Raw genomic sequence first — 10754 nt, forward strand, 5'->3', positions numbered from 1 at the left:
TTCATAAGAGCTAAGTAAGTAAGTGTTAGTAGCTCAGTCGAGCCCGACTCCTTGCGACTCCGTGGACTGCAGCCCACCAGGCTCCTCTGTCCGTGGGATTTTCCAGGCAAGAATGCTGGAGTGGGTTGCCATTTCCTTCTCCATCATAAGAGGTAAATCCTTCCCAAATTTGAAAGGCAATCAAACCAGAATGTTTCAGAGCCCCGTGATGGAATCCTGGCTTCCTTTTCTTAGGCAGGAGAAATAAATCACGTGCCCCACCTAGAGTTACGACTTGGAATTGCCTGTAAAGGTGCTCTAAAGTGGATTCTGGGAGATCCTATTTACTGAATTTCAAATTTAAACCAAACACTTTGAAACAAAGAGAGGAGAGAAGAGAGAATTAAAAGATAAAAGAACTGATAAAGGGGGAAATAAGTAAAGAAATAAAAATGGGCTTCCCCAGTGGCTCAGATGGTAAAGAATCTGCATACAATGCAGGAGACCCGGGTTCGATCCCTTGGTCGGGATCGACCCAGTGTGGGAAAGAAGTAAAAATACTTCAGATTTTTTAACAAAACCATAATATGCAGGTGTGCCAAGTCGCTTCAGTCATGTCCAACTCTTCGCGACGCTATGGCCTGTAACCCAACCAGTCTCCTCTGTCCATGGGGTTCTCCAGGAAACAATACTGGAGTAGGTTACCATGCCCTCCTCCAGGGGATCTTCTTCACCCAGGGATAGAATCTATCTCCATTGCAGGTGGGTCCTTTACCACTGGGCCACTGGGGAAGCGCAAATCCTAATATATAATTTGTCAAGGACTCTGGGCAGATGGTAGGCTCAGTACATGTTCTCAACCCCTCTCTCCCACCAGGGTCCCATCTGGGCCCTTGAAGAGTTGGTTTGTGTGAGTTTGGGCCAGAAGAGAGGGAGGAAAACGTGAGCCATCTGTAAAGTCAGGAGAGGGAGAGCGGTCCCACCCGCACAGCAAAGATCCAGGACCCGGGCCACAGTGAGTGGGAAGCCAAGTGAATTCTTGTGAGGCCCTGGGATGGGACAGAGGGGCTGAGAAACCCTCGCCCCTGAGGAGAGGCTAGGAGATCCAGAGGAGCCTGGAACAAAATCCACAGTCCCTGCAGATGTCTGAGGAGATCAGCAGCTGTCCAGGCCTATCACCTCAGTGACCCCAGAGAGGTCTGCTTGCCAAGCCAACTCTTCCCTCTGGTGCTAACTTTCCATGCCTTGAGATCCAGGAGATGCCCAGGAATCTGGGGGCTTCCTCTCCCTAGCCATTAATCCCAAACTCACAGCTATTTGGCCCATTGTCACCAGCCTCCTGGACTGGTAAAGCTTTTTTTTTTCTTCAGTCTGCTAACTCACAACTCACATCTGCTAATTCTAAGGAATCATTCTCTTAATAATAATATGCTGGGCTGCTTGTGAGTCTGCAAGGATGGTGATAAAATTGAAGAGGCTACTGTACTCTATTGTTTTTAGAGAAGATACAAGCATATTGTATTCCCTTCTCCAGGGGATCTTCCCAACCCAGGGACTGAACCTAGGTCTCCTGCTTTGTAGGCAGATTCTTTACCATCTGAGCCACCAGGGAAGCTCATATCATAGTCAAAAATATCTAAAGACTGAGACAAAAAAATATTGGTGCTTATAAGACTATATTGGAAGATTATCAGGACAAACTCTGCATGGAATGCATGTTTCTGAATGACACTTGGTGGGTGATCCAGATCCCCTGAGTCTTGTCCTGACAAATCTGGTTTGCTGCTATCTCTGCTTCAAACTCATCCTTATCTTTTTCCTGAGTCTGCAGCTGATAGGATATTTGAATCTGCAGAAGCCACCTGTACTCCTGGGCTAAACCTTACCTCTTATGAAACTTTCCTACTCTGTTAAGTTCTTTAAGACCTTCATTTATGTGATCCTGTTCTATAGCACCTTCTTCCTGTTCTTTTCCTTTTTTGCAAGCTTTCTTGCACTTGAGCTTTTCTTGTACACATGACCTCATTCCCAAGTTGCTCCCTTTCCTCCCTTTCAGGCCTCAGCAACCTGTGCTTCTCAGCCAGCTTCTTTTCCTCTGTTATTCTGTCCAATTCTTTCTCCGGAATATCCTCCTCCTCACATTGCTCCACTACATAGCCCTGAGAAAGCTTCCATTTTCTCCCCATGTCTTCTCTTTTTTGCTTCTTTGTTATCAGTCTCTTCTGGAATCTTGAAGGGCTCTCTGCATGAGCTTCACATACAAGTCCTGCTGTGTTCTCTCCTCCACCTGAATGTATCCTATTGTCTCACTGAGGGCTTTTTGCAAAAAGTCCTGCTTTGTCTTTTCTTCCCCTAATTTATCCTGTCCTTTCTCAAATTTACCCTTTGAATCATTCTTTTCTGCAAGGCGTGCCTGCCTCCTCTTCCTCTAGCTGCTGCACCACCTGTTTTGGTGATTTGATGGCAATGACCTGTGAGTCCAGCACCAAGTGTGTGTTCTTCACCAGTTCTGTCTCCTCTCCTCCTGGGCTTGTCATTGTTTCTCGGCTCATTGGTCTTCCTCCCAGGATTCTGAGAACTTCTCCTCTTTCACCATTTTCTGCCTCTTCAGCTCCTCACTGAATTCTGCCTGTGCTTTCCGCTTCTCACCACACGCCTTCAGCTGGATACAAAGCAACTCAGCATAGACCCTCACTCCACACTCTCAGGGCTTCCCTGGTGGTTCAGATGGCAAAGAGTCCACCTGCAATGCAAGAGACCCAGGGTCGATCCCTGGGCTGGGAAGATCCCCTGGAGGAGGGCATGGCAACCCACTCCAGTATTCTTGCCTGGAGAATTCCATGGACAGAGGAGTCTGGCTGGCTGCAGTCCATGGTGTTGCAATCTGTCAGACATACCTTCAGATAGATACAAAGCAACTCAGCATGGGCCTATTGGCAGCTCAGTCACAAAATACTCTCTGTTTTCTCTTTCAATAATCTAATTTTCCTTCTCATTTTTTCCCCCTCTATTGTCTCTTTAGGCAGCATTTCAGTAAAATACTCATTTTCTTCTAATGTTAAGCATTCATGTAGCTTATTTCGTCTTTTGTCAGTATAGATGGAATACTGTATTCCTTTTTTTAAAACAATATTGAGATAATATTGGTTTATAGCATATCTAAGTTTCATGAATACTGCAGTATATTTCACCTAATGTATGCAGTACAGTGGGGCTTCCCACATGTGCTAGTGGTTAAGAACCTGCCTGCCGATGCCCGAGAGGTAAGAGACATGGGTTCAATCCCTGTGTCGGGCAGATTCCCCTGGAGGAGGTCATGGCAACCCACTCCAGTATTCTTGCCTGAAGAATCCCATGGACTGAGGAGCCTCGTGAGTTATGGTCCACAGGGACTGCAAAGAGTTGGACACTACTGAAGTGCCTGAGCACACACGCAGGCATCCTCTACAGAATGCTCACCACCAAAAGCTTAGTTTCTATCCATCATGACATATCCTCTCCTTTACCCACTTAGACCTCCCCTTTCCCTTCTGGTAACCACTGCTCTGTTCTCTTTATCTATGTGTTTACTTTTGTTTTGTTTATTTATTTATATACCACATATGAGTGAATTCATAAGATATCTACCTTTCTCCATCTGACTTATTTCACTTAGAATAATACCTCAAGATCCATTTATGTTGTTGCAAATGGCAAGATTTCATCTTGTTCTGGCTTAGTAGTATTTCACTGTGTATATATTATCACATCATCTTTATATCCATTCATCCAATGATGAGTACTTAGGTTATTTCCACATCTTGGATATTATAGATAAATGCTACCATGAACATAGGGGTGAATAAATCTTTTTGAGTTAGGTTTTCATATTCTTCAAAAAATACTCAGAAGTGGACTAGCTGGGCCATATGCTAGTTCTATTCTTAATATTTTGAGGAATTTCCATATTGTTTTCCATAGTGGCTGTACTGATTTACATTCCCATGAATAGGGTGTGCAGTGTTTCTTCACATCCTTTCCAACACTTGTTATTTCTTAGTCATTCTAACAGTTGTGATGTGATATTTCACTGTGGTTTGGACTTGCATTTCCCTAATAACTAGTGATATTGAACATCTTTTGATGTGACTATTTACCATCTATATGTCTTTTTTTGGAAAAAAAAAAAATCTATTCAATCCCTTGTCCATTCTAAAAATTGTTTATTTTTGTTGTTATTGAGTTGTATGAGTTCTTTCTATATTTTGGATATTAACCCCTTATCAGATAAACAATTTACAAATATCTTCTCCCATCTGGTAGGTTGTCTTTATGTTTTCTTGACTGTTTCCTTTGCCGTGCAGAAACTTTTAGTTTGATATAGTTCTATTTGTTTATTTTTACTTTTGTTTCCTTATCGGAGGAGATTTATTCAGAAAAATATTGCCAAGAGTGCACAAAATCTTGCATGCAAATTTTCATAGCAACTTTATTTACAGTGGCGGAAGCATAGAAGCAATCCAAAAATCTATGAAATACTGCTGCTGCTGCTGCTAAGTCGCTTCAGTCGTGTCCGACTCTGTGCGACCCCATAGACGTCAGCCCACCAGGCTTCCCTGTCCCTGGGATTCTCCAGGCAAGAACACTGGAGTGGGTTGCCATTTCCTTCTCCAATGCATGAAAGTGAAAGTGAAGTCACTCAGTCGTGTCCGACTCTTTGCGACCCCGTGGACTGCAGCCCACCAGGCTCCTCCATCCATGGGATTTTCCAGGCAAGAGTGCTGGAGTGGGTCGCCATTGCCTTCTCTGTATGAAATACTAATATGTAATAAAAAAAGAATGAACTAGTGTTATACAAAACAACATAGATGGATCTTAAAATTGTTACCCTGAGTAACAGAATCGAAACACAAAAGACAGCATATGGTATGATTCCATTCATATAGAGTTCTGGAAAATGAAAGCTATAGTGACATATAATAGATTCAGTGGCTGCTAGAGATTGGGGACCCTTAGCGGTTGGAGGTAGGAACAAGAGATATATGAAAATGCTGTAAGATCACCTAATGTTAGGGTGATAGACAATTTCTTTATCCTAATTGTGGTTATGGCTAGTCAACTATTGTCAAAATTCATCAAATAATTAATATTAGTGTATGTAAATTATACTTCAAAAATCTACTTAATTTAAAACTAGCTAATAAAAATCTGTCATTTAATAATAGTACTATTATGAATTGGACTCACTGCTACCTCTTGGGATTATTTTTGCACAAGAATCCTATCGGTAGTAATATGCATGATACTAGCTATTAATTCTTAAGGGTTTGCTATATGGCAGCACTGTTTTGAGTGATTTTACAATTTTTGTTAAAATAATTTTTCTAACAACCCTCTGAGGAAAGTATTGTTATCTCTATTTGACAGGGGAGGAAGCTAATCACCAAGATATTAATTAACAGCTAGTAAGTGGCAAATTTATATTTTGAAACAGGTAGTTTGACTCTAGAGACCAGATCCTCAAGTATGACTGCATATTGAGAGGCAAACACAGGAAATGTACATGTCAATATATTGCAATCTGTTTAATCTCCCAAACGAAGGGTACATGCAAATATGAATTCAAGAAGGGGAAGACTTGGCATAGGAATCCTTCACTGGGAAAGATAATTCTAGTTCTGAGTCTCAAAGGTTGAGAAGGAAACTTTTGACTTGTTGAGTAGCATCAGAAAATGTGTTTTCTGAAAGTCACCTGATATTAGGCAAGGCACTTTTTTTCTCACAAAACCAATCGTTTCATTCTTGAACTCAACTGGGATATTCTCAGTAAAAAAGGGTGAATATTCACAGTCTCTTATAAGCAAAGGCCTTGTCAATTTGTTAATTGTAATTTGGTGTGCTATTCTATTAGACATTAAAACCCGCATTCAGAGAGTTTATGAATACTGAAGCCAAACCTTTCACACATTTGGAGTTGCTTCAAATGTTGTGCTCTAGTCATTCCAGCAGATGGCAATACAATCATTCTTTAAAAAAACATGTTTCCCCATCCAATTTAAAAAAAGACAAGAACAGCTTACTCTTTCTTATTTATTTGTTTACAGTCCTCTGGCAAGTCCTTCTTTGTGGTAAGCTAAAACAATACATTCTACACAAGAGTTTTTAAGATTTCAGAGTTTTCTAACACCCTAATTATAGAGGACCTTAGATGCTAAACTGGACACTGATCTTTATCCTGTAGAAAATGGAGAAAGCATAGATATCTTTTGAGTCATGACTGACATGGTCAGAACTGTACATTAGGAAAATCACTCCAACTGGGAAAGGACAAGTGGCAGGATGTGGAAAGAGAATAAATATTTGTTGGAATGGCCTAGAACAGAGGTAATAGGAAATTGATCTTGAACATGGCAGTAGAAACTGTGGCTTCGGGACTTCCTTGGTCATCCAGCGGTTAAGAATCCACCTTGCAATGCAGAAGACGTGGTTCAACCCCAGGTTGGGGAAGATTCCCCGTGCTCCAGGGTGACTAAGCCTGTCCATTACAACTGCGCCTGAGTGCCACAACCAGACAGGCCGTGTGCTGCAACAAAAGATGCCTCATGACACAACAGACATCTCATGGGCTGCAGCTAGGACCCGAGGCAGCAAGTGAATAAACAAACAAAAAAGCTATGGCTTAGATGATGAAATAACTGCAGACATCCACGAGAGATAACTGAACAACTGATTGGATGTTAGAAGTTCAAAAGAAGGAAGAGCCATAGATAACCCTTGTGTCTTAATCATGCTTTGGGAGTAAGATAACTAGAAGGCACAGGAATAGGTTTGGACAAAAGAGAATTTTTTTAAGTGCCAAGGTGCACCTATATGCTGATTTAACTTAGCATCTCACAAGACAGTCTACTGTTTAGATGAGAAATAGCCTTTCAGAGATAGATGCAGAAGTGGTGGGTATTTGTAGCCACAGGAGTAGATGAGAAAGTCTGAGATGAAAAAGGCTGAAGTCCTAGGAATCTTCTGGAGAATACCCGCATTTAGGAGAATCTGAACATATGATTAACTTTAGCAGGATTTTCAGGTGACTGTGCTGTCTTTCAAAGCCTATGAATAAGGACAAATGGAATAAGAGTAACAGATATTTAAAAAAACTTTGTGATCATTTGTAAAGAGGTCATTGCACTCTGAGAAACCATTACACAAATGGGTGGAGGCAGAAAGATTATTATGAGAAAGGAATGGAGAAAGGAAGAAAAAACATAAAGTTTCTCTGAGAAGTCTGGCAGTGATGGGAAAGGAAGCTGTGGTTCTGTAGGTTGACTGGATGGTCGGGACAAGGGAAAATCTTTACAAAGTCCAGAGTTTTCCATGTACTTGTGTCTGTCATGAAGGAGACAGTTGAAATTATACTAAAATTGTTTTCTTTTTTCTTCTTAAGTGACATCTAGATAATTTAATGCAACTGCAGAACTTCATTTTCCTAGAAATTCATAGATGTAAGAAAGAACGGAGAATATAATTTGACAATGAATGTCGCAACATGTTTCTTATTATTAACTATTTATCCAGTGATGCCTGAAGCTTTGAGACTATGAGACTTAGTCACGCTAATCAAGTCTGTTTGCAGAGTCCAAGATCTTTTGACTGTGGTAAATGATAAGTCTGAAGAGGTTGCTGAAGCATCAACCAAGCATTTAGAATCATAGAAAGCTCTGAAGTCCACTGCTCTTTTACAATATGGAAGCATGTTTTCTTGTCCAAATTTAAATTTTATCCTTTGTTTTTTTTTTTTTCTTAGGAAAAGAAAACTCAGTTGGCAATACTTTATCTTGCTGGCAGAATTACTGAGGTGTAGAATTTGCTTCTTGCCACTAGAACTTTGGTGTCCTGGTGTCATTTTTGTGCAAAGGAATCTGTGGAGGCTGCCAGTTGAATCTGTGTGAGGAAAAAATAACATAGCCTTGAATTGCAAACAACCAAGTCTGCCGTCAAATATGATAAACATACTGGTTTCATTAAAAACTAATAGCAAGACAGAATTTTCAAACACAGAGGCAAAGGAAAGTAAAGACAGGAAGAGGGCGGTGGGTGGGGGAGGACTTCCAGGAACTGTTATCTGTTCTTTTCCGTACAGATAAAGAGTTTGTTTATAAATTCCCAAACACCTGTCTCTGCTTTTAATTCTTGAGATCATGCTGTACCATTTCTGTCAACAGTCCTGTCAAATGAAAGATGATGAAATTGCTCCCTTCTACTAGGTATCACTGCCCACAGGTTAGCATGTTTGGAGGCCCGGAAAGGCTGTGGTCTGCTAGAATATAGAGCCCCCAGGAGGGATGCATAACAATTTTTATATACATTAGAACCCAAGCAGAGAAAGCAAAGAAATCAACTTTCTTTTTATATCTGTAAAGATTAGAAATGCAATTTTAACTCCGAGTTTCAATAAACAGGGATTTCTTTTCTTTTCTTTTTTTTTAATAATAAGCATTTATTTTTATTAGTTGGAGGCTAATTACTTTACATCATTACAGTAGTTTTTGTTATACATTGAAATGAATTAGCCATGGATTTACATGTATTCCCCATCCCAGTCCCCCCTCCCACCTCCCTCTCTTTCAATGGGAAGGGCTCCTTTTTTTATATCTTTGCAGAATGGATTGATCAAATGGTAAATACATTATACACCTATTACCCTGATCATTGCTTTGAAAGTAGTGGGAATCCAAATTCATACAAAAAACCAGATTCTCAAACTAGATTCTCCTGATTTCAATAAAGCTGTTTCCTAGGTTAAATCTCAAGATCCTTAAGGACAGAAACTTGTTCTTAATCTTTATTTATATTTGTTATACTGTGTATTTTTTAAAATGCTACCTATTTAACACTTTTTTAAAAACACTTTTAAATTTTGACAATCACTTGGCCAACAGTCATTACCACTTCTGTGGCAATAAAACCCTTTTTCTGTTTACCTATCTGGTGGTAATGGAGTCTGGGAAGGGATGGAGTTCCTCCCCCAGCCCAGGAGTGAATGGTGATTGGATTAAACCAAATTGGGCACACCTAACTCCCCATTTCCTCAGGGATTAGATCTGATAGAGTGCCTTGAAGACCTATGAATGGAGGTTAGTGAAATTGTACAGGAGGCAGTGACCAAGACCATCCCTAAGAAAAAGAAATGCAAAAAGGCAAAATGGCTGTCTGAGGAGGCCTTACAAATAGCTGAGAAAAGAAGAGAAGCTAAAGGCAAAGGAGCAAAGGAAAGATATACCCAACTGAATGCAGAGTTCCAAAGAATAGCAAGGAGAGATAAGAAAGACTTCCTCAGTGATCAGTGCAAAGGAATAGAGGAAAACAATAGAATGGGAAAGACTAGAGATCTCTTCAAGAAAATTAGAGATACCAAGGGAAATTTTCATGCGAAAATGGGCACAATAAAGGACAGAAACAGAGAAGAGAAGATATTGAGAAAAGCAGAAGATATTGAGAAGAGGTGGCAAGAATACACAGAAGAACCACACAAAAAAGATCTTAATGACCCAGATAACCATGATGTTGTGATCATTTACCTAGAGCCAGATATCCTGGAGTATGAAATCAAGTAGGCCTTAGAAAGCACCACTACGAACAAAGCTAGTGGAGATGATGGAATTCCAGCTAAGCTATTTCAAATCCTAAAAGATGACTGTTAAAGTACTGCACTCAATATGCCAGCAAATCTGGAAAACTTAGAGATGGCCACAGGACTGGAAAAGGTCCGTTTTCATTCCAATCCCAAAGAAAGGCAATGCCAAAGAATGTTCAAACTACCACACAGTTGTACTCATCTCACACATGAGCAAAGAAATGCTCAAAATTCTCCAAGACAGACTTCAACAGTATATGAACTGAGAACTTCTAGATGTTCAAGCTGGATTTTAAAAAGGCAGAGGAACCAGAGATCAAATTGCCAACATCTGTTGGATCATAAAAAAAAGCAAGAGAGTTCCAGAAAAACATCTACTTCTGCTTTGGACTTCCCTGGTGGCTCAGATGGTAAAGTGTCTGCCTATAATGCAGGAGACCCAGGTTCAATCCCTGGGTCAGGAAGATCTCCTAGAGAAGGAAATGGCAACCCACTCCAGTATTTTTGCATGGAAAATCCCACAGACAGAGGAGCCTGGTAGACTACAGTCCATGGGGTAGCAAAGAGTCAGACACGACTGAACGACTTCACTTTGCTTTGCTTCACTTTAGCTTTATGGACTATGTCAAATCTTTGACTGTGTGGATCGCAAGAAACTGTGGAATTTCTTCAAGAGATGGGAATACCAGACCACCTGGCTTGCCTCCTGAGAAATCTGTATGCAGATCAAGAAGCAACAGTTAGAACTGGACATGGAACAGCAGACTGGTTCCAAATTGGAAAAAGAGCACGTCAAGGCTAGATATTGTCATCCTGTTTATTTAACTTACCTACAGAGTACAGCATGTGAAATGCCAGGCTGGATGAAGCCCAAGCTGGAATTAAGATTGTGGGGGGGAAATATCAATAACCTTAGATATGCAGATGACACTACCCTTGCAGCAGAAAACGAAAAGGAATTGAAGAGCTTCTTGATGAAAGTGAAAGAGGAGAGTGAAAAACCTGCTTGAAACTCAACATTCAAAAAATGAATATCATGGCATCTGGCCCCATCATTTCAAGGCAAATAGATGGGGAAACAATGGAAACAGTGACAGACTTTATTTCCAAAATCACTACAGATGGTGACTGCAGTCATGAAATTAAAAGGCATGTGCCCCTTGGAAGA

At 40.6% G+C, this 10754-nt stretch overlaps 1 non-coding gene and 1 pseudogene across 1 annotated transcript; one reads left to right on the top strand and one right to left on the bottom strand.

Moving 5' to 3' along the window:
• Positions 1-1669: 1669 nt before the first annotated feature.
• On the bottom strand, positions 1670-3654 carry LOC110135353 (cilia- and flagella-associated protein 53-like; annotated as a pseudogene).
• Positions 3655-9978: 6324 nt separating this feature from the next.
• Positions 9979-10051, top strand: TRNAY-AUA (transfer RNA tyrosine (anticodon AUA)). Its single transcript has one exon. It is a non-coding gene; the product is annotated as a tRNA-Tyr (tRNA).
• The last annotated feature ends 703 nt before the right edge of the window (positions 10052-10754 follow it).

The sequence above is a fragment of the Odocoileus virginianus genome, chromosome 14 (genome assembly GCF_023699985.2).
Source record: "Odocoileus virginianus isolate 20LAN1187 ecotype Illinois chromosome 14, Ovbor_1.2, whole genome shotgun sequence".
In the NCBI taxonomy this organism is placed as follows: domain Eukaryota; kingdom Metazoa; phylum Chordata; class Mammalia; order Artiodactyla; family Cervidae; genus Odocoileus; species Odocoileus virginianus.